This window comes from Sycon ciliatum, chromosome 13 (assembly GCF_964019385.1).
Source record: "Sycon ciliatum chromosome 13, ocSycCili1.1, whole genome shotgun sequence".
Lineage (NCBI taxonomy): Eukaryota > Metazoa > Porifera > Calcarea > Leucosolenida > Sycettidae > Sycon > Sycon ciliatum.
Genome location: NC_088655.1, coordinates 4,680,807 through 4,702,149, shown reverse-complemented (window position 1 = coordinate 4,702,149; position 21,343 = coordinate 4,680,807). Strand labels below are relative to the sequence as shown.

The 21,343-nt window shown below is 45.3% G+C and overlaps 1 long non-coding RNA gene across 1 annotated transcript; it reads left to right on the top strand.

Annotated features, from left to right (window-relative positions):
• Nucleotides 1-606: 606 nt before the first annotated feature.
• Nucleotides 607-21,337, top strand: LOC135830014 (uncharacterized). Its single transcript, XR_010555970.1, has 4 exons — nucleotides 607-733; nucleotides 8,543-8,875; nucleotides 11,118-11,438; nucleotides 21,041-21,337. It is a non-coding gene; the product is annotated as an uncharacterized LOC135830014 (long non-coding RNA).
• Nucleotides 21,338-21,343: the final 6 nt, after the last annotated feature.

Genomic DNA, 21,343 nt, shown 5'->3' with positions numbered 1-21,343 from the left:
ATCCCAATGCTTTTTGCCTAGGTCATTAAGGTGGTAGACGGTGTCGTATTATCCTTGACCATACCTGTCCTGTACCGTACCATACCATCAAAGACGGCTGGCCACAAACAGCTGACCACAATATTCAAATAGGGCTTTCAAATGCAAGATCATAACGTAAAGCAACTTGGAAGAATTAGTATGTATGTAAAGTGTACCGGGGATGTAGGGCGATTGTGCGGGTTCGAATCCCAGGTTGTGTCTTGAAAAAAAGGATAAATGAAAAAATTTACTATGCTTTTTTCCCTAGGTCATCAAGGCAAAAAAGCAGAGCGTAGTGCCCTGAGCTTCCAAGCTCTCTCGTTTATTTTCAGTCGGAGTGGAATAAAGAATCAGACTAGCAAGCCATGGCCTATATTTACACGATTTGCGGTTGCAAGCATTAGAATATGAAGCGGGACGTAATTGTGGTGGATGGAGTGAGCAAACACTATGTAGTTAATGGGTGTAGAGAGGGAGGTGGAGAGCGAGGCTATCGGCTGGATTCTTTCCAGCTTGTCTAAGCTGTTGTTATATCTGTTGCCGTCGCTGTGGCTGTTGCTGTTACCGATATTTTTTACAGAGGAGTATGATGAATGCGAGTATGGTTTTCATGACTGTGGAAAAAACCCTTGCATCAATACCGAGGGATCTTACCGCTGTGACTGCACTGATAACACAAACAACGAGTCATACCATGGTGCTCGCTGTGATGGTGGGTATTTTGCTGTGTGTGTGTGTGTGTGTGTGTGTGTGTGTGTGTGTGTGTGTGTGTGCGTGCGTGTGTGTGCGTGTGTGTGCGTGTGTGTGTGTGGATATATGTGTGGATATCTGTGTATGTGGTTTTTTTTGGGTTTTTTTCTAGAGCCACGTAAACCCGTCATGTGTGAGCCATGAATAAGGGGAGTGGTGGCGTGGTCTGGGATGCTCTGCCGACCTTGGGTCTCGGCTTCATCACAACCAGGTGTGCCAATAGCAGAGAGAGAAAGAGAAGGAGAGAGAGAGAGAGAGAGAGAGAGAGAGAGAGAGAGAGAGAGAGAGGAGAGAGGGAGAGGAGAGAGAGAGAGTGTGTGTGTGTGTGTTCTCTTCCCGAGTCAATGTCATTGTGTTCTACTTACATGTAGGGCCGCACCGAATAGGTCTTTGGTTTCAGGTAACATGGCCAGAAAAATACCGGTAGGTCGGCACGGCTGTCTTTTGTGCGATTTTACGCCACTTAACAATGTGGCCGCCGAAAATCTCGATTGGGCTTCAATGGCAAGAAAATTTGAATTTTCAAATCGTCAGAACACAAGTAGGCCATGGTTTCCCCTGGATTCTGGAGACGAGTCAGCCCGGACAGCCCGGGGAACACGCTGATCATCTGCGTCTTGTTTCAAGCTTTCCGCTCGTTCCTCACATGACTGCCTTTCCTTCAGAACATTTGTTCTGTGTTGTGCGACTTTGGCTTCGTTCTGGGATACTCCTTGTGTCGTCGCTGACAAACTCGGCTCCGCGTCAGGCGAAATTACTGGTCAGTCGGCGACAGGCATTTTTCACAAAAAAATTGCGCTTCACCTGCTGGGAGAGTATGCATGTACTCGAGTATCATCCTGAGCACGTTTTTTTCAGCTCCAGTAAAGCTGTATTTTTCATTGCAAAGCCGTCCTCGATTGTTGTGTTCATTGTTCAAACGAAGTGGACATTCAATCATGAAGGCAGAGGACATAGGAGCCTGATTGGAGTTTCTCCTGGCATAGGACGGCCACACAGAGACACTTTGGGATTTTTAGAATATAAAATACCGATGCTGAGATCAATTTGTGCGATATCAAATTGTTTGTGATCTACTACATCGAGCAGAACGGGATTCAAACACAAGCTTACCGACGGTTAGGCTGCCAACCTGACAGGACAAATGACACCATGTCCTTTGCCGCGACGTCCATCTCCAAAAAGAACTCCATCTTCGTCGTGAAAAGGCTTGAAATATTCAATATTCAACCGAGATTCGCGGTCTCACCCTTTCTCAGATCGAATAATATTTTGTTGTAGCAGTTGCAGGGCATATCCCCACCACTACTTCAACAGGGGATGGCTCCAAAGCATGCCTGGAACAAGCAATATCGAGGTTGCAAGCCACCCCTCTCAGCAAGAAATTCGAAATTTCAATGGTGGAAGATACACGGCCCAGTATCAGCGAGAATCGACCTTCGGGTGAAAATCATTTTTTCAGAATAAGTCATTTTCTGCAACGGCAAAAAACTCTTGCTTCGCGCTCTGCACATTCAAACAAAAAATTAGTTCATCGCAACAATGAATGCTTTTGATCGTCCCAGTAGCAGGAGAGTTCGCTCACGATGGCCAGCTAGCTACCGTCCGGCTCCGCCAGAAGTCATTGGATTTTCTAGGCAGGAATCGTCGCGCCTGATAGAGAACGACGACAGTTTCCAGAAGATGTTTTTGTCGACGCGCAATTCCTATTTAGCGACGAGAATTTCAACTTGATATAGGCGCTCCGCCAAAGGAGCTCTCTGCTGGCAAAAGTACTTTCTGACACCTGAAAATCGGCAACAGAGGTAGACGAACTGAAACGCCCTGGATCAACTCGAGTCAGGACGAAAGAGCGCTGCCGCTAGTGACATGGTCTGAATTTTCGCAGGCTCCCACACTGGACTCCGTGGTGAACACCAAACCCCTTGGACGGGGCAAGAGCTGAACATTGATTGATGAGCTATGAACTCTCTGCGCTCAGTGCTGGAATCATGGCGCACTGACTCGCATGCAGCCAGTTCCCACAGAGCTCAAATTTCACAGAGGTGCTGCAATGATGGACTTCCTCTAAATCGTGTATGACTATGAGATGAAGTGTGGGGTGTTAGAATGTTGTGCCTGTGTTGTATTCCCTGTGGGATGCACAGACTGGGACTCCAGGTGTAGTTGTAGCCACCCTCCCTCCTGTTCTGCACTTCTGTGGATTTTCAGCAGACTTGGGATGGCATTCAAACAGTTTTCATTGGTATGCAGTGATGAGGATTAAGGCCATCCATGCTCTATGCCAGAGGTTGCCCAAGAGTTGTTTTACAACAAAAACTGGATGGATGATTTATTACACTGTCCATTTTTTATTTATTTCACTGTAGGGGTGAAAGTTGGCACTGAGATCCCGAGTTCGAGTACTCTGATTTTCTCCGATCGAATATTCGAGTATTCGAGTATTTTTCATCTCCTAAAAATTGCACACCATGATACAACCCTGATTGAACCGAGTAGCAGTCATTTTTCTCGGGTATATTGGTTGGTGGGTCATTTGGGCTCTCTCTACTCGTGAACAAATGTTCACCACACAGCCTGCACATCACCATCTGCCGACTGCTGCCCTGAAACTGCAGATTTCTGTAGTAAATGCATGTACCATGTATGAACGAGTACTCTGATTTATTCCGAGTACGATTATTTTTGAAAAAACCGAGCGAGTACTCGAGTACTCGGTATAATTGGTTCACCCCCATTTCACTGTAACACATAGTATTCTGATTTGGAAAACACTGTGATAAATTGTTTTATCACATGGAACGTGATTGTTGCCCGTACTCCAGCGAATCAGCACCTTCTGCGCCGCGGGCAATAATACGCGATATTGCCTGCAAAAAAAGTTTATTTGCTCGCAAAAAAATAGTTTATTTCAGTGATCGCGTGACTACGAGTACGACGACTCTGTAGACTGTGCGACTCTACGACGAGTCGCAGTGCAGCATTGATATGAAGATGGAATTCTTTTTGGAGACGGACATCCCGGCAATGGACATGGCCTCGAACATCTGCCGTGTGGTGCTTGCAGGGATCAATTCTGTTCAGTCATGTTGGCAGCGTGACCGTCGGTAAGCTTGTGGATAAGATTCAGTTCTGCTCGAAGTGGTACTGTGATCACAAACAATTATTTGAAATAACACAAATTCATCTCAGCGTCGTGCGTTTTCGAATCCTCGCAAAGTCACTTCCTGTGTGTGGTCTTCATGTGCCACGCAAAACTCTTACCAGGCTCATCTGTCCTCTGCTTTCACCTTTGCTTGAACAACAAACACAACAATTCAAGAATGTTTTTGCAATGAAAAATATAGCTATCTGGAGCTGAAAAAAAGAAGAAAAATTGTCCTCAGAATTACACACCAGGGAGTCGTCAAATACTTGCACTTGTTGCAGTACTGTATTTGACAACTTCCTGATACACATGTAAACATGAAGTAACTCTTTGTGGTAGCACTCTTAATTTTTCAACTGAAATTATGATTCTGCTGTATTTTATTGTCGTTGCCATGTCTATTGCTATGACGATGCGGTGCCGGCACTTTTTTTTCTGTCTCCGTCTTTCAGTACTGTATACTCTCTGATGGCCTGTAGCAGACTTTTTGTTAGGGTGTAGGAGAAATATCTTCATTTTTCCTGTTTTGATAATGATAGCACATCAATATACATTGTGGTCATAATGTGTTGGCATTTGGGCAAATTTCAACAGCAGCCCAATGGTCTGCTCTGTGGGCCATGTGATAAATTTGTTATCGCATGGTTGCTGCGGGCCTTATGGCATATTATTGCCCCTCGAGGTTAGCCCTCGGGGCAATAATATGGCATAAGGCCCTTGCAACCATGCCATAACATATACGTATTTCCTGATATGTACCTATGCTTGTTTGAGAAGCTTCTGGGTCATCAATATTGCTTTGTTCGGTCTAATACTTTTGCCATGTGATCACAATGACAACAGCGGAAAAAAGTGATTTTGTGACAAATCACCCTAAGGTCCATTTCCGCAGATGCTGGGCCATACTATGAGGACAATTTCAAAAAGTATGTTTCGCGGAGCGATCGCTCAACCTACGTCATTCAAACTTTGCAGGATGGTCCAGACGTACATGCTAGGCATGGAACCACAGGGGATGATGCCATAGCTGACACACAGAGTCACACACGCAGCAGATTCGTGTGAACCGATACTAAATTAGTGGACGTCGTCATCGTCTTCCCGCTGATCTCAAATGTACTATGATGTGCTATTTCGCCTGACGAGAAGCCCGTCCCGATTTTGTCCCAGCTAAAATCGATATTTTCCCAAGCAGAGGACTATCCTCTGGTTGTATTCCCCAAGTGTCATTAGAATACGCGCGTGAACTTCTAAATACACGCGACGAGTCAGGAGCCTGTTTTCTCTTGATTTGGAAGACAAATGATGTGGCCCTTTAGTTGCTATTGAGTTTAGAAGGCTGCTTCCTGCTGTAAATTGCTAAGTCGGCATGTGGGATATTGTAGAAGAAGACAACAGCCGGCCAAGTGAGCTTGAAATTGTGATATCTACCCTATTTTGCGTTGAACGATTACGAAATGTCTAGCTTGAATGTTGTACACGCGAGCACGCCAAGCAGAGGCTGACAATTGCTGGCGAGATCAATCTCCAGACTGCCAGGAGTAGTTCGAGCAAGTTTGAAGTGGAAAGACAGCTAACTGGGCAGGCCAGGACACCTTTCCACCCTCTTTCTCTCTCTAATTGCCGAAAAGTCGAGTATCTTGCTCGAGCGCTTTCAAAACTTTTCTCTTGGTTTCGCGTCCCAAATCGTGGAACCACGCGAGAATCGACATGAGTTTCTTCCAAAAATGCAAACTCATTGGGTATTTGTACTATTCGCACAATGTTACATAAATCGCACTGAACGACGCCATATTTATAAGTGCCTGCGCATGAACAGCCGGGTCGGTGGGCTTCCCTTCTTTATTGCTGATATTTTTTATGCGTGTCAGACTGGTACTAGTACGAACATGTCAGTACACATCCCAGATGGAAAATGGGTGGTCGATAAATCAGGCACACTTCCTCTGTATACAAAAACTTCGTGACTTTTTTCTACGGTGTTTTTAGCAAGAACCCGCTCAACGAACGGTGCTGAAGGCTGCCATCGACAACCCGCATTCATGTCGAGGTAAGTTTAGTTGATCCCGAACAGATTCTCCAAGGAAGCCATGCGTGTGAGGTCATTGCCAACAGGAACTCACGAGTCAAGTAAAAAATGTTCTCGGTCGAAACTGACACAGTGACGCAGTGGTGCTCGCGGCTGGAACGTGGATTCATGCGGCACTCGCTGCCCTGAAGCTGGCTAGACTCTGTACTTACAGCACAACGGCGTGCGGCCTCATAGAATATATCTGATCTCTCTGCAGCATGAGAACATTAAGCTGTTGCGCTCACACAGCAAGATGAAACATTTCAGTCGCCGTGCAACCAGGCAGGCTGCGGATCGGAATGTTGACCTTGAAAGTTGGCATTCTTTGCTTCTCTCCAGTCAGACATCTCCTTTGTCGCGAAGGGGAATTGCAGGGGCCTCCTCGAAGCCGTTGTAGAATGCTGGGAGGAATATCACGCAGAGAAAATGTGAAGCGTGCGGATGTGCTTGTATGACCCATTTCACGGCATAGTGGTGGTCAAAGGTGGAAACGACTGAATATAGTGGACACCGAGGTGTACACAGCTCTGAAGACGAAGAGAAGGTAGGCAACGTCCCATGTCGGATCATCACTGCAGCTGATAAGAAGCTGAACTAAATGCGAGCGGAAGCAGCGACTTTTTCAGATGCAGAGTCAGCGTCATCAGGTGACAATGACACGAGCAAAGAAGACTCTGAATAAACTCAATCTCATTCTTCTGAGTTGCTTTTTTGTCTTTGTGTATGGCTTATAAATAGGTTAGATAATTCCACTAGTGTTATTCCAAGTCAAGCTGAACAATTCCAGAGCTGTGCGCGGCCTTAAAAAAAGTCACGAAGTTTTTGTATACGAAGGAAGTACATGTAGACTACATAGCAATCAACACCTCGATCAGATCGCCAGGAATAGTCAAACTGGTCATGCTCACACACCGAGCATAGCAGAGCTCCGAGACGTTGTGCATCAAAACATCGTTCAGCGATTGTTGCGGGGCAGGAACTACAGCTTGGCCTGTTGTCGAACGCAAAGAAAAAGAATAGGCGTCTGAATTAGAAATGAAGTCCAACATTATCACTCTTGCCATCACGGCTGTGGCTTGACCCGATTTCGGAAGCAAACACTGCTTTGAAGCGAGTGACGTGACGCCTTCTGGATGAAGAGTTTCAAACAAATTGCTCAGGGTACATGACTCGAACAATGCAGATGTTGACGACGGTTCAGCCGCCGTCAAGTGGCGGAACGTTTTGCCAGTAGAGTTTCTAAACTAAAACTTGTCAGTGTCAAAAATGTTACGTTTGGCAAATAGAACCACCCTGCAACGAATCCGACTCAATCGAGTCAACTCGAAACCGACCAGAGCCAGGAGAAGGAAGAAAGAGCCTCGGCCTTGGACATGTCATAAGGCGAAGTGCGAGAATGTAAATGTACGTGCATATGATGCACATATGCGTAAGTGCATACAAACAAACAAACAAAAACTGGATGGCGCTCAAAACATCGGTCGGTCGGGTTATCCGAAACCTAAAGCTTATTCGTTGCGGCCCACAGTCCATTTCAAAAAGATTAGCAATCAGGTTTTGGTCTTAAAATGTATGAAGACAAGGGAAATTTGGACAACAAAGTACATAGATTGGCTTGTTAGGACACGGCACATTGTTCTGTGAAGGTTTCGGAACAATTGGACCAACTGGAGTTAGAATTTCGGCCAGGTTTCCAGCCTTTTCCCATGGTTTACAATTTGCCCTGGAAGCCAGTATCGATTTGTTATCAAAACCCACGATTTCTCCTTTCCTTTTTGGCCTTGTGGTTATGAATGCTGTCTGGTGACCATGAAGTTGTGAGTTCAAAAATCCCAAACTATCTTCAAGTCAAACTTTTTTTCATTGTTTTGGTGATCACGCTGGTAGATCTACAAAAAGTACAAACCAACGAAAGTGGCTGCGCCAAACGACTTGTTGTTGGAGCTCGCTTTTCCTGCCGAACTTACTGACAATTGACTGGTTCACGCCATGTGAACACACCTACAACACTGAAACGGTGTGAGTGAACACGGAAGTCATTGCGCTGTGGCTACGTGTTGTTGAATACAACGGCCCATCGATCGATCGATTTCTTTTTGAGAATTATTTTAGTAATTCAAGATCGCCAATTTATTTGAATGCAGGAGTCAACGCCGTCTTCTATCAGCTTTCACAGGCGTCTGCTTTTCTCAAAATGCCGTCGAAGTCACACGGATAGCTTTGCCAAGTCATGGCCTTGGGAATGAGTCTGTGTCGATGTCGTTTTCGTCACGTGGTGAGAGTAAATTGCATCGCAGCTCAAATAAATTGGGCACGAAACGAATTGGGATCCATCCCGCGCGCCAATATTTACCACACTTTCGACATGTCCTCTCTGACTCCATATCGATACGAGGAAGAACTCGTTTGTTGTAAACCAGACATACATGCACCGACGTTAGTACGTTGTCATTTTTTATGCTTTCGTGCGGATTATTTCTTCGACTTCGACTTATAATGGAGATAATACGGTAAATGTAACATTTCTCTACATTGTTTTCTCTACATTGCAGGATGGACGACAATAGGTGACTTTGGCATTGCGGTGAAGGTTTTTCCAGTTAATCTCATTGTCCCAGTCGGGCCTCATACTTACAATGAAGCCGTTCACCGCTGCGATACTCTTTCTGGTGGATCAAGAGTATACTTCTACAATGGTATAGGGAATTTGGTGACGTCCTCCTTGAAAGCTCTACACGAAACTATTGACCTTGCTAATGACTCCAGTTCTTACTGGGTTAGGTACAATGGTATCGGTCAAGAATGCTTCGATATTCATGGTACAGATGCACCTAAACAATATAATTGTGAAACAAAAAGACAGGCAATGTGCAGTCGGCCTGCTAGTAAGTATAGACTTGGCAATGTATGTGTGTGTGTGTGAAAATATTCCTGAAGTCGTTAGCAGCTCAAATCAGTGACAGGAACCGTGATCTTCCCTACTCACTGATCATGCGCCAGCTTCGTGCCTGAATCAGTGTGTGCCTGATTCGCTGGAAAATTACTTGCCTGCGGGGGTCACGACACTTGTACCGCCGAAGGCTCATGGGTGCTGGTCATGGCGGTTTTGTGTTGGAGTGCAGAGCCCGTGCTCACCTGGCTGTTTAGCCTGACCTAACTGTTTCATGATAATATATATTATTGTCTGTATTTTTGTTGTAACAATTTTGCTATTATATATTGGTCATAAGTTGATGGTTGACTTACTCGTTTCCTTTGTGTGCCTTATCTGGTTTTCTCTTGTCTGGGTTGTTGGATGAGTTGGGTAAACGGTGCTGCTTGGATGATGTTTGCGGATGCGGGTTTACTCTTTGTTTTTGTTTTTGTTTTAGTTGACTTGATTCTTTTATTTTGTTTTCTAATTGGATTTTCCTATTTATTTGATTTGATTTTCCTATCTACAATATACTTGATTGGATTTATCACCATTGCCTTCTTTGCTTCCGCTTTTTGAATTCTTCATTCCGACACCCAGTTTGTTATCAAATAAAGTTAAAGTTCTCAGTAGTAGTAGTAGTAGTAGTAGTAGTAGTAGTAGTAGTAGTAGTAGTAGTAGTAGTAGTAGTAGTAGTTGTAGTAGTAGTAGTAGCAGCAGCAGCAGCAGCAGCAGCAGCAGCAGTAGTAGTCGTTACATAAAAATGTAATAACTTAAACACACATTCATATACATGTAGCTAATATGGTTTCAGGTAGAAATACAGCAAGAACAAAAAGCGAAGTTTGCACCTTTGCAATGTGTGAATATAGTGATGTGTGATAGTAATGTGGCGTGCTGGATGCTGAAATGATGTGTTGGCCAAGAATAGGTTGTTACATTCACACAAATCCAGGAGCAGCTGGAAAGCTTTATTCCGCTTTCCCCTGCCGTGACTGCCGATCGTAGTTTCCCTTGCTTTACGGGTGCCAGCCTTTGCATTGAAGTCACCCGTGATGTACAGCAAAGTGCTCGACTTGACTGTATCATATGCTTGCAAGAGTGCGTCATAGAATTTATCCAATTCATCCGCCGACTGTAAGCATCGCGAGCTCGCCGGTGCATACACGTTAATTATTGATAGTTCACCTCACGTCAACGAATAGAAAGACAATTTCATGGAGTCAGGAACACGCGGTTTATTTTATAGACATGCATGCGCAAATGATTGATAGATGAATGATAAGGTTGGAATTTATGGCAGACAATAAAAGTTTAACGAGGATATTCACAAAGTAAGTATATTAATGGCAGAAAGAGCTTTCCGGAAGGGACCAGGGACATCTATCACACTAAAATCAGAGGGGAGGGTGTATATATGTGTGTGTGTGTGTGTGTGTTTGTGTGTGTGTGTGTGTGTGTGTGTCCACAGCCACGACTCGCACTAAATATATCTGAAGCACCCAAACTACGGCTGCCACTAGCCACCGTTTCTCCCGGTTTACTCTGATTGATGACACGATAACACATAGTACTGTCTCTCTCGTTTGGGCTACGGCCATCGTGAGAATAAAGATAATATAATATAATGATATTATCTAGAAGAGAAAAGGACATATGGATACGAGATAAGAGTAACTGTCCATCACTGTAACATGATACTATATACAGTCAGAAAGTGCAATAACTAGGCACAACTGACAGAGTACTGAAACATTCGACGTCCTGACACCTAGCTTCAACACATCTCCGTAGCGCTAACCGACAGCCTTCCAACTTGGAAGGTTCAAGGTTATGGAAAGACCAAGATTGTCCAGTAACAATCGACATTCTTTGTTCCGTTGGGACTGTAGCTTTTGCTCGTTTTCGTTGCGCTTGCCGTCCCCTCTTTGGTCTTTCCATAACCTTGAACCTTCCAAGTTGGAAGGCTGTCGGTTAGCGCTACGGAGATGTGTTGAAGCTAGGTGTCAGGACGTCGAATGTTTCAGTTCTCTGTCAGTTGTGCCTAGTTATTGCACTTTCTGACTGTATCTAGTATCATGTTACAGTGATGGAGAGTTACTCTTAACTCGTATCCATATGTCCTTTTCTCTTCTACATTTATTTATGGCTCAACATCCGAGTTTCATAATGATATTATCTGTACATGTATGTGTATGCTGTTATGTTCGCAGTGTGGTACCGGAATGAGGATAATGTCGAGGAACAGGACACCACCCAGTCAGGTGTGGGCAATTCCAGGCTCAAGTGTATGCCAAATACATATTTTATAGAGTCAACCTGGTGGCAAAAAGACACGCTCAGTGCATACAATGAAACTGCTGGTCAATGCAAAAAAAACCTTGGACACACATTGCCAAGTGCAGGAAGTGTTCCGTGTCTGGTGGATTTCATGGAATTGCGAAATAAAACCAACGTCTGGACAGAAGGTGAAAGAGCTGTGCAAGCCAATGGAGAGTATCATACAACAACAACTGCTTCCATTGTTTGTGAGGGTAAGTTGAGTTAGCGTTCATGATGTAAGGCAACAGCCCAAAGAAGTAGGATTTTTACATTTTTTTATAAGAAAGTGTTTGGGCTGGCATCCCATTCCCGTAAGTCTGCACTGAACATGGGTGCCATCATCAGGTTGTAAGTATTTTGAGTAATACATGTTTTGCAATCTAGCTATACATCCGCATTCAAAGATGCAAACCCACACAATCAAGTAGTCACTTCCTTTCATCTATCTAACTTTTTCTTTCTCTTCTCTTCAGGATAGTACAGGGATAGTACAGGGAATGTTGGAAGTTTGGAAAAACACATAAGTATATGTTATCGCATGGTTGCAAGGGCCTTATGGCATATTATTGCCCCGAGAGGTTAGCCCGAGGGCCGTAGGCCCGAGGGCTAACCTCGAGGGGCAATAATATGCCATAAGGCCCGCAGCAACCATGCGATAACAAATTTATCACATGGCCCACAGAGCAGACCATTGGGCTGCTGTTGAAATAGCCCAAATGCCAACACATTATGACCACAATGTATATTGATGTGCTATCATTATCAAAACAGGAAAATGAAGATATTTCTCCTACACCCTAACAAAAAGTCTTCTACGGGCCATCAGAGAGTATACAGTACTGAAAGACGGAGACAGAAAAAAAGTGCCGGCACCGCATCGTCATAGCAATAGACATGGCAACGACAATAAAATACAGCAGAATCATAATTTCAATTGAAAAATTAAGAGTGCTACCACAAAGAGTTTCTTCATGTTTACATGTGTATCAGGAAGTTGTCAAATACAGTACTGCAACAAGTGCAAGTATTTGACGACTCCCTGGTGTGTAATTCTGAGGACAATTTTCTTCTTTTTTCAGCTCCAGATAGCTGTATTTTTCATTGCAAAACATTTCTGAATTGTTGTGTTTGTTGTTCAAGCAAAGGTGAGATGAGATGAGCCTGGTAAGAGTTTTGTGTGGCACATGAAGACCACACACAGGCAGTGACTTTGCGAGGATTTGAAAACGCACGACGCTGAGTTGAATTTGTGTTATTTCAAATAATTGTTTGTGATCACAGTACCACTTCGAGCAGAACTGAATCTTATCCACAAGCTTACCGACGGTCAGGCTGCCAACATGACTGAACAAATGATCCCTGCAAGCACCACACGGCAGACGTCCGAGGCCATGTCCATTGCCGGGATGTCCATCTCCAAAAAGAATTCCATCTTCGTCTCAATGACAATGCTACACTGCGACTCGTCGTAGAGTCGTACAGTCTACAGAGTCGTCGTACGATCGTAGTCACGCGATCACTGAAATAAACTATTTTTTTGCGGGCAAATGAACTATTTTTTTGTGGGCAATATCGCATATTATTGCCCGCGGCGCGAAAGGTGCTGATTCGCTGGAGTACGGGCAACAATCACGTGCCATGTGATAACTATAATTAGATTAAACTCGGATGGAGAGCCAATGATTAAATTTTATAAAGAGGACCATAAGTTTACAAGTTATCCGTTTTGTCCAACTCTAACGGTTATAAGCAGAATACTGTTGAGTCAATAATGTGCAACAATTAGCACAAAAACTGACTGACGAGATCCTGACATTCAAAGACCTGATGCTTAGCTGCATCACGTCTAGAATGCGCAAACCAGCAGCCTTCCAGCTTGGAAGGTTCTAAGTTATGAAGTAACGTAAGAAAGCGGAAGGTGAGCGCACTCTAGACGAAAACAAGCTAAGCACCACAGCGAACTAAGAATGTTAGCTGTGATGAATGATGAAGGACCACGGCACAGGACGGCCACAGCTCACTTCGAAAACGTGAAACGACCACCCAACTTGGGAGGCTCATGTTACAGTCGGCCTACCCTTATAACGATCACCTCTATAACCAGCCTACGTGATAAACTCCCTATTGCCATCGCTACTGCCTCAGCAAGCAGCTAAACTTTGATCTCTCTGTATCTGATCCCCGTGCCTGTAGTTATTTTTCTCTTATTGGCCACAGTTCATCGTGAGAATAAAAGATTTCAAACGATAATTATCACCCTTATAATGATATTTTCTGTGAAACCAAATCACTTCATTGACTTGTGTATACAATGCCTTACCTCTATAGCAATATTGCTATAACGATATTACCCCCATAACGATATAAAATGGGCTGACCAATCGACATTTTCCATTTTATAACAATGTCTAGCAGGGAATATGTAGAGCCCACTATCCAGGTAAGGCAAGCTTCACTTGATAAGTCGCTGAGACATGACGAAATGCAATGGTGGCACCAGTGGGCACCTTGCTGTGTACATAATGTGCATGCACATCAGTTTTTTTTAATGCCACGAAGAGTGTAAAAAATGAACAAAATCCAGGCATTATGACGCTGTGTCTGGGCTGTCAAGTAACATGCATACAGTGCAGTGTATGTGATGTGGGCACTCTCGATCTACTTGCACATGTATGATTAAGTCGGGTTTTTTTGTGATCGGCGTTCAGGCATCACTCTCAAGAAGGAAAATGCGTTAAACACCCAGCCTTCAAAGAAAAACGCTAATCAAAACCAAAGACTGCTACGCAATTGTGATTTTGTATAGCCGAAAGTGCGATGCAAAAACATGAGAATAAATTCATCCCTGTATGTACATGTGGAATGGAACTTGTGACGGACTAAAAAACATCGGCGCAAGCAAGGCAGAAAAGCTGGCAGACGCATTTGTAAGACAATTCTCGCCAAACCCTAGCTTCGACCTAGCTGCAGCTCTCCTGACGCCCTCGTTCTCCACACCTGACCATGAGTTTGATCTACCAAGAATAACTGAAGAAGAAGTCTTCCGAAAGCTCCGAACACTTCCGGCAAGAAAATCTACCGGAGGACTGATAACAAATAGAATCCTGAAAGAAACTGTGCCCGTGATCACGCAGTCCTTGTGTCAGCTTCTCAACCTCAGTCTTCGTCTCGGACAATACCAGTAGACTGGAAAAGCGCCACTGTTATCCCGATATTCAAGAATAATAGGCAACCGGCAGTACCCACCAGCTATAGACCAATATACCTCCCTCCGGCCATTGCCAAGCTCCTAGATTCGATCGTCGCGGAGCACCTGACGACGTGCCTATCCAGACATTACATAATCTCTGCCCACCAGTACGGTTTCGTCCGCCGGAGGTCAACACTGGATCAGCTCGAGATGCTGACATCTAAGATAGCCAAGGCGATGGACAAGCGCAGCACCTACCACACCCTGTTCCTTGACTTCGCTAAAGCGTTCGACAAAGTGCCGCATCCAGTCCTCCTCTACCATCTGGGCCCGTTTGCAACCCAGAACGCATCTTGGTGACCGGCAATTCACGGGCAAAGTCACTTCCTCCATATCCACAACCCACCCTATAGCCGCTGGCGTACCACAAGGATCCCATCTCGACCCTATCCTGTTCCTTCTGTACATCAACTCTCTCCCGCAGACCATCCCAGATGAGGATCACTGTCAAGTTTTTCTCTTTGCCGATGTGCGAGCACAACTGGTTGAAGTAATCCGCTTTGCTGTGCTTGAGGCTGCGAACCACCTTGTACACAACCCAATCCTGCACGGTGTTGGTTGCGCTTGGCTAGGGAAAGCCTCCTGTTTTGCTGTTTGTGCAGTCGCTTGTGGCTTGCCGTGAACCAGGGCTTTGCAGGCTGCTTTCTTTGTGGTCTGAGCAAACGTGTAGCCAAGTAAAGGTGGATGCTCTCGTGAGCGTAACTCTGCCATTAAAACCAAGCGCTCTCGATTGAGGTAGCTCCTTCTGAACATTCATACAGGGGCTGTGTCCAAAGGTCAGCGCGCATAGCTTCGAAGTTTGCACTTGCATAATCCGGAATAGATATGTCTATCTGGTGCTGCTCTCGAGGTTGGAGGAGTTTGACATTGCAGATGACTGGGCAATGGTCAGATAGTGGTGGGAGAACTGCAGGCTTAGTGACAAGATGGGGAGTGTTTGTGATGATGAGATCGAGAAGGGACGCGGAGAACCGGCCTGTTGGTAAGTAGCATGTCGGCGTGCCACTTACAATTTGGAGAACTCCCAGGTCATCTAGAATGGTCGAAAGCTGCCGACCTTCCGTGGAATCTGGATCTGATAGGAGCCAACTAGATAATTTACTTGGTCCGCATCAGCAATATCGTCGCTTATCGTTGGCAGCCATTTCATTCCAATTTTGGTTAGTAAGTTAGTTTACTAGTACCTGAAAGGTCTAGCTAGATTACGAGTGAATTTTGAGAGCGAAGGGGTGGGTGATTCTGATGGATACAGCACCGCACCAAAATAGATTATCTTGTCACACTGCGCAGGCAAGAGCAGCGCGAAGCACAAGAAAGTAACCGGCTACTCGGAATCAGTTCCATTTTGCAAAACGGCCGAGATCGCTCACCTCAGGGATCGCTCGCCAAGCTGAGATCGCAACTCCCTTACCTCCAGCTCAACGCTCGGAGTATCCTGCGCATCGTGGAGATTTGCAAGTACTGTAGCCGTCGTCATCGTTCAAAATAAATCTTGCAATAGAACGGCGACTGATTTGAACCAAACAGGCAGTCATGCTGCCCACGCGAAGTCCTATAGAGGTGATGGTCACGGTCGACTTTCCTTTAGAAAATAGCCAGGCAGTGGAGAGGAAGAGAGATGAGCTTGCGAAAGCGAGAGTGTCAATCCCGAGCAAAGATATGTGTCACCAGCGCTGAGAGCAGCGATGAAGAGGTCCAAATAGTATGAACCCTTTCTTGGACAATATAATTATTCCTCATGGCCAGTTGTCATTCTGTGCCTTACCTTCCATCGTACCAAGTTTTATCGTCTCAAGTGCACGTGTTGATGTCCAAAGTCTCAGTTCAAATTGTCGAAAGATAAGCGACAATATTGCTGACGCGAACCAAGTACAATTGAAGTCACCAAACAAGAGGAGTGGGACATGTGAATGGTCTAGGTGGTGAGTAACAGTGGCGTGAAAGACAGTAAAGAATGTATCTCGTACCGCAACGTTGCTATGTGGGGGTCTATAGAATGCATGGAAAACACATATAGGGTACTTAGAGTTGTCCCGTTTGTGGTAAATTAAACAGATGTCCTTTAGGGAGGAGGATTCAAGGTGAGGGCACCATGAGAAATACGGTATTAGAGTAGAACGAACGTAGATGGCTACCCCACCACCAGTAGACGAAAGTATTGAATTATTCCTATCGCGCCTATACAGATTGTAACCATTTAGTCTGAGCACAGTGTCCAGGAGGGACTGATGAAATCATGTTTCAGAGAGAAAAATGACATCTAGATTAGAATTATATAGCAGCTGTTCAATCACCGGCAGTTTGCTTACCGCACTTTGGCAGTTGAACTGGCCAACACGGAGACCCGAGAATTCCTATGCCTTGCTTTTTGCTTGCTCTTGCTGGGGAGTGGCGTCCCTGGCCAGCATCCTCTTCGCTTCAGCCTCAGAAACGGGCTTCCAGTCCTTCATGATGGTATCTCTTGGAAGACTACATGCAATGCCCATCTTTCTCAGGTCTTTGTACAACGGTAGTACTGCTCTTCGTGCTGCGCACTGCTTGGCAGTGAGATCGTGGTTTACATAGACGTTAGCATCGCCAATTTTTAGGCTACACCTTTGTTTCATTATCATGGTCTTTGTAGGAGCTGTTGTACGCACTCTAATAAGCCATAACTTGCCTCCTGTTACTGGTTGACCCAGTCTCTGTGCCTGCATGTCCGCTGCAGCAGCTCCTGGCACAAGGGACTGCAATGTCTTGGCAATATTCTCATCAGGTAGCTCAGCCATTCCGGAGATGATGACGTTGTTGCTGATCTCATCTTGCAGCTGCTGGTCTTGAATCAGCATGGGTTCTGCCTCGGTAGTGAGCCATCGGCTCAGGAATCGCCTGTGGGTTGGTCTGTCTGCTACGGTATCGCTTGCTGCATGCATACTACAGAGTGCGCGGGTTTCCAAGGCGTCCAGGCGCTGCTTGTGGTTGTACACATCAGTCTGCACAGTCGAGAGGTACGACTTGCTCTCTTCCTGCAGCTCGGTCAGTTTGACAACCCGCTTGACATTGTCCGCCAGGCGGGCAGACAGCGATGTACGGTTGCTCGAGTTCATCGTGCGTAGCTCTTCAAATTTATCTTCAAGGCCGTTCATACGGTGCTTCAAATCCGTGTATGCACTGTGCATTTCTTGCACCTCCTGTCTCACTGATCTCATTTCTCTCGTCATCTTTCTCCTCGAGGATTTCGGCCATTGCAGATTTGAACTAAGAAATTAAAACATCTATGTCAACAACACCGGTGGTGTTGATCACCTCAGCCGCCAAGTCTATGGACGGATCATCCACTTCAATCACTGCGGATGCTTCGATGGGATGCAGCTGGGCCGAGCAGCATGTAGCTTGACCAGGGCGCTTCTGGGTCGATAACCCTCCAGTGCGAATGTTGTCCGGTGGAGATCTCTCCGAAGCAGCACTTCTTCTACATGCGGGGGTAACGGGTTGACTAGTAGGCCTGCCCTGCATTGATACTGGAATTCTTGAAGCCATATTTGGTATTAGACACTGGTTACCGCTGAATTCTATCGGAGCTCAGAAACATGCAACCGTATTCAAACAAGTATTTATTGGTACCTTAGTTAGTTGGTGGACTCGATCGCAGAACTTGTGCCCACAATTTCCCATGTTATAGGGGAATCACACACACGGGTAAAATCACGGTTATGGGAAAGTTATTATGGAAACTATGGTACTGGGGGAAAGGAGGAACCTCTCGGGAAAAAATTGGCAAAGCCATGGCGTGGGCCTCAGGGCAGTTGTCATGGGAAAAATCCCATGGCTATACGACACTTGTGTGCAGATCTTGTGACCGATGGTCTATTCTAGGACGAATTTCCAACCGGTTACGGTCCAATGAAGAGTGGGGGGTCCCCCCGGAATTTTTTTCCAAATACAACCCAAATATGGCACTCGACAGCAATTTAACAGATTTCTTGGCGTTTGACCATTCACAGCTCCATTCACCAACAGAAAAGTTCGGGCGGTTGGAACTGATTTGTAACTTTTCAACCGGTCGCCAACAATTTCAACCGGTCGAAAACCGGTTGGGGCGGTTCTAGAAAATTCCTTGCTTGTCTTTGGCGAGAACTCTGAACCCGTAGTTGTATCGGTGCATCGCACCCTGCATTTGCCAGACAGTGCCCATCGAAAAATCATGCATGGCGAATGCAAAATATAGTACAGAAATGTACTACAAAAATGCAGTACAGATTATTTTTGAATTGCCCTGCCACAAATTCATAGCCAAACATGAGGCCAAGGGAAAACTGACCACGGGTGTGAACGGACCCACTCCGTTGACTGAAGGTCTGAACTTTTACCTTGTCCCGTGACCTCAGGTTTCCCCGTGAGTGTGAATCCCCTATTACTATCCAATTGTGTAAAATTAGTAAAAATGGAATATTTGGATGTCCCATAATTCCCTAAAATGAACAGTAAATTGCCAATTTTTGGGTAGTTCATCGACACATACCCTTCAGACTACACTGATGTCGTCTCGGTTGGAGAACGAGCTGACTCTTCTACGTTACCCTTGCCACGCCACACATCAGAGACACAAATACAGCAGCAGGTACGACGAAGAGATAACACTTGCAGGCACATGTACAACACTGACATCTTTGGATGAAGAACATTTCGGGCCGATTTTTTAACATTTGAGCCTGGTTCAGCAAAAACCATCACATGTGCAAAATTTTTGAAAAATATTTTGAGCTCCAAATTGATCCACAACCACTGATAACCAGTCTCAAGAAATTTTAGATCAATCACAGCACCGTAAGTGACCAAAAAATGCGGTACACCACATCTCTGTACAAATGTTGGAAGTGGCATTTCTGTGTAGGATGCAAGTATGAGCGTTGGTATGTGTCTGATCCTGTTAGGCATTGCCATCACTCAGCTGGCTAACAAGGAGGAAATTTATAGTCCTTGGGGGTGTACTCAGACACTGGCTTGTCCAAGTAAATCATTGGCTTCACTGACTATCGCGTAGCTAACGGCATATGGCCAAGTTCCAGGGGCTGATATTGCATCCACACCAGGCTCTGTACTGATGCTCTCCAAGCCCTTCACTTCCATGAAAACATATCTGCACACACGGAGTGCAATCACAGTAGCTGTGACTACTTAGCACACAGGCTCATGAGCATGAGGTACGTAGATCTACTAGGTGCAGATACATTCAACGTTTACCTGACCCTACAGGAACATATTTTTTTGAATTACTTCTTTGAAGTATTTTGGGAGCTGCTGCATGGACCAAAGAAATGTTTCAAGTTGCTCAGTGTCCAAGCCAACGAAGCAAATCTTGTCTGGCGCTAGCTCTCGTTGCTCTTCCAGTCGTGAATCGAGACGCCTTTGCTCTGCATCGTCACTGTCGATATCCGACAAACTTACTAGTGAAGGAGTCGTTCATCGCTCAACAATATCCACTCTAGTCGTCGTCATTCTCATCAGTGCTGCTTTCTTCTACACGAAGTCTGCAGCCTAGCCGAGTCGCTTTGCGGCAGGAGAGAGTCGTCCTCTGGAGCTCCGCGGCTTTCACCTGACTCCCTTGATGAGCAATCGCCATCCCAGTCATCACCAAAAAATGTCGTGTCGTGATTGGCGTCAACGACGATCGATGCGCGTGCGATGCTCGCACCCCACGATCGTACCTATTCGCCAGCCAAGCTCAGGTACGTGGGGTTTCCCAGCCGTGTCTCCTCACTTGCCTGGAGCTGGGGCTCGCCTAGCTAGGTAGTCACTGACAAACAAACAAACACGGGCTTGTCAGGCGGAAAGAAAGACTAGTGACAAGAAAGACAGAAAGGTGGTGGGCAGTTGTTAGGTCCGCGACTTTTCTTTCGCTCGACTTCAACGTCACTTTTTGATCAACTTGATATCAAACACAAGTGATGGTTTTCGCTGATCCGGGCTCATTTCTCACTTCCAGCGTGGTATCCACAGTACTGTTTGGCGTTACCATTGGGCTTTTAACCTGGCCTGTTCTAAGCAGGACTTGAGTGCTAAATCGCGGTTTTTTTATTGCTCAAGTGCTGATGTGCTCCCTTCGATATCAAAGGATGACAGGTCCACACTCAAGCATGTAGTCTATTTATCGTAAATCATCCAACTCTCAACGGATTTTCGAAATCGAAATACCTAGCAGATAGGGACGAGTGTCAGCTGTTGGTTCAAAAAACTCCCAGCTCTCTGCGATGAAGTTTGAGCGAGCCATGTGGGATCGAACCTTTGCAATTTTTCACTCTTTTGCGCTGAAAAAGATTTCATGATATTTGTGCAGAAAAGGGTTTACCCTTGTCCCTGCCACGGCTGAGTGTGACCTCACTCACTCCACCGGTCTCGCTGGAAAGCTCTTGGACCAAGATCATTAATATCGGTGAAATACAACTGATATTATGATCGAAAATCAAAGAATTAGTAGTCACATTATATCAAATTTTGTAACATGATTTGACCAGTAGCACTCTAAAGGGTTCAAGTACTGAGAAGATACTAGTACATTGTTCTGCTTTACTTTTTGCCGTACAGCTCAGCTGCACACGCAATGCTGGGACGGCACTGGTTCCAAATACAATGTATTTGCTTTTCCTCACTATGAGTTTACTTGGAAAGCAGCAAAAATCAAATGCGAGTATCAAGGTGGAAAGATGTTCGATATATCTCAAAACACCGAGTGTTTTAAGAACTTTCTTCTACAACTACGTTGGAGAATTTCTTCTCAATACATGTGGGCAGTGAACAATCATGAGAGAGGCTACGGAATGGACGAATGGTCATGGTTAAAGCCTGTGACCTTGCCAAACAAACGTGGAAATACTGTTGTTTGTACTT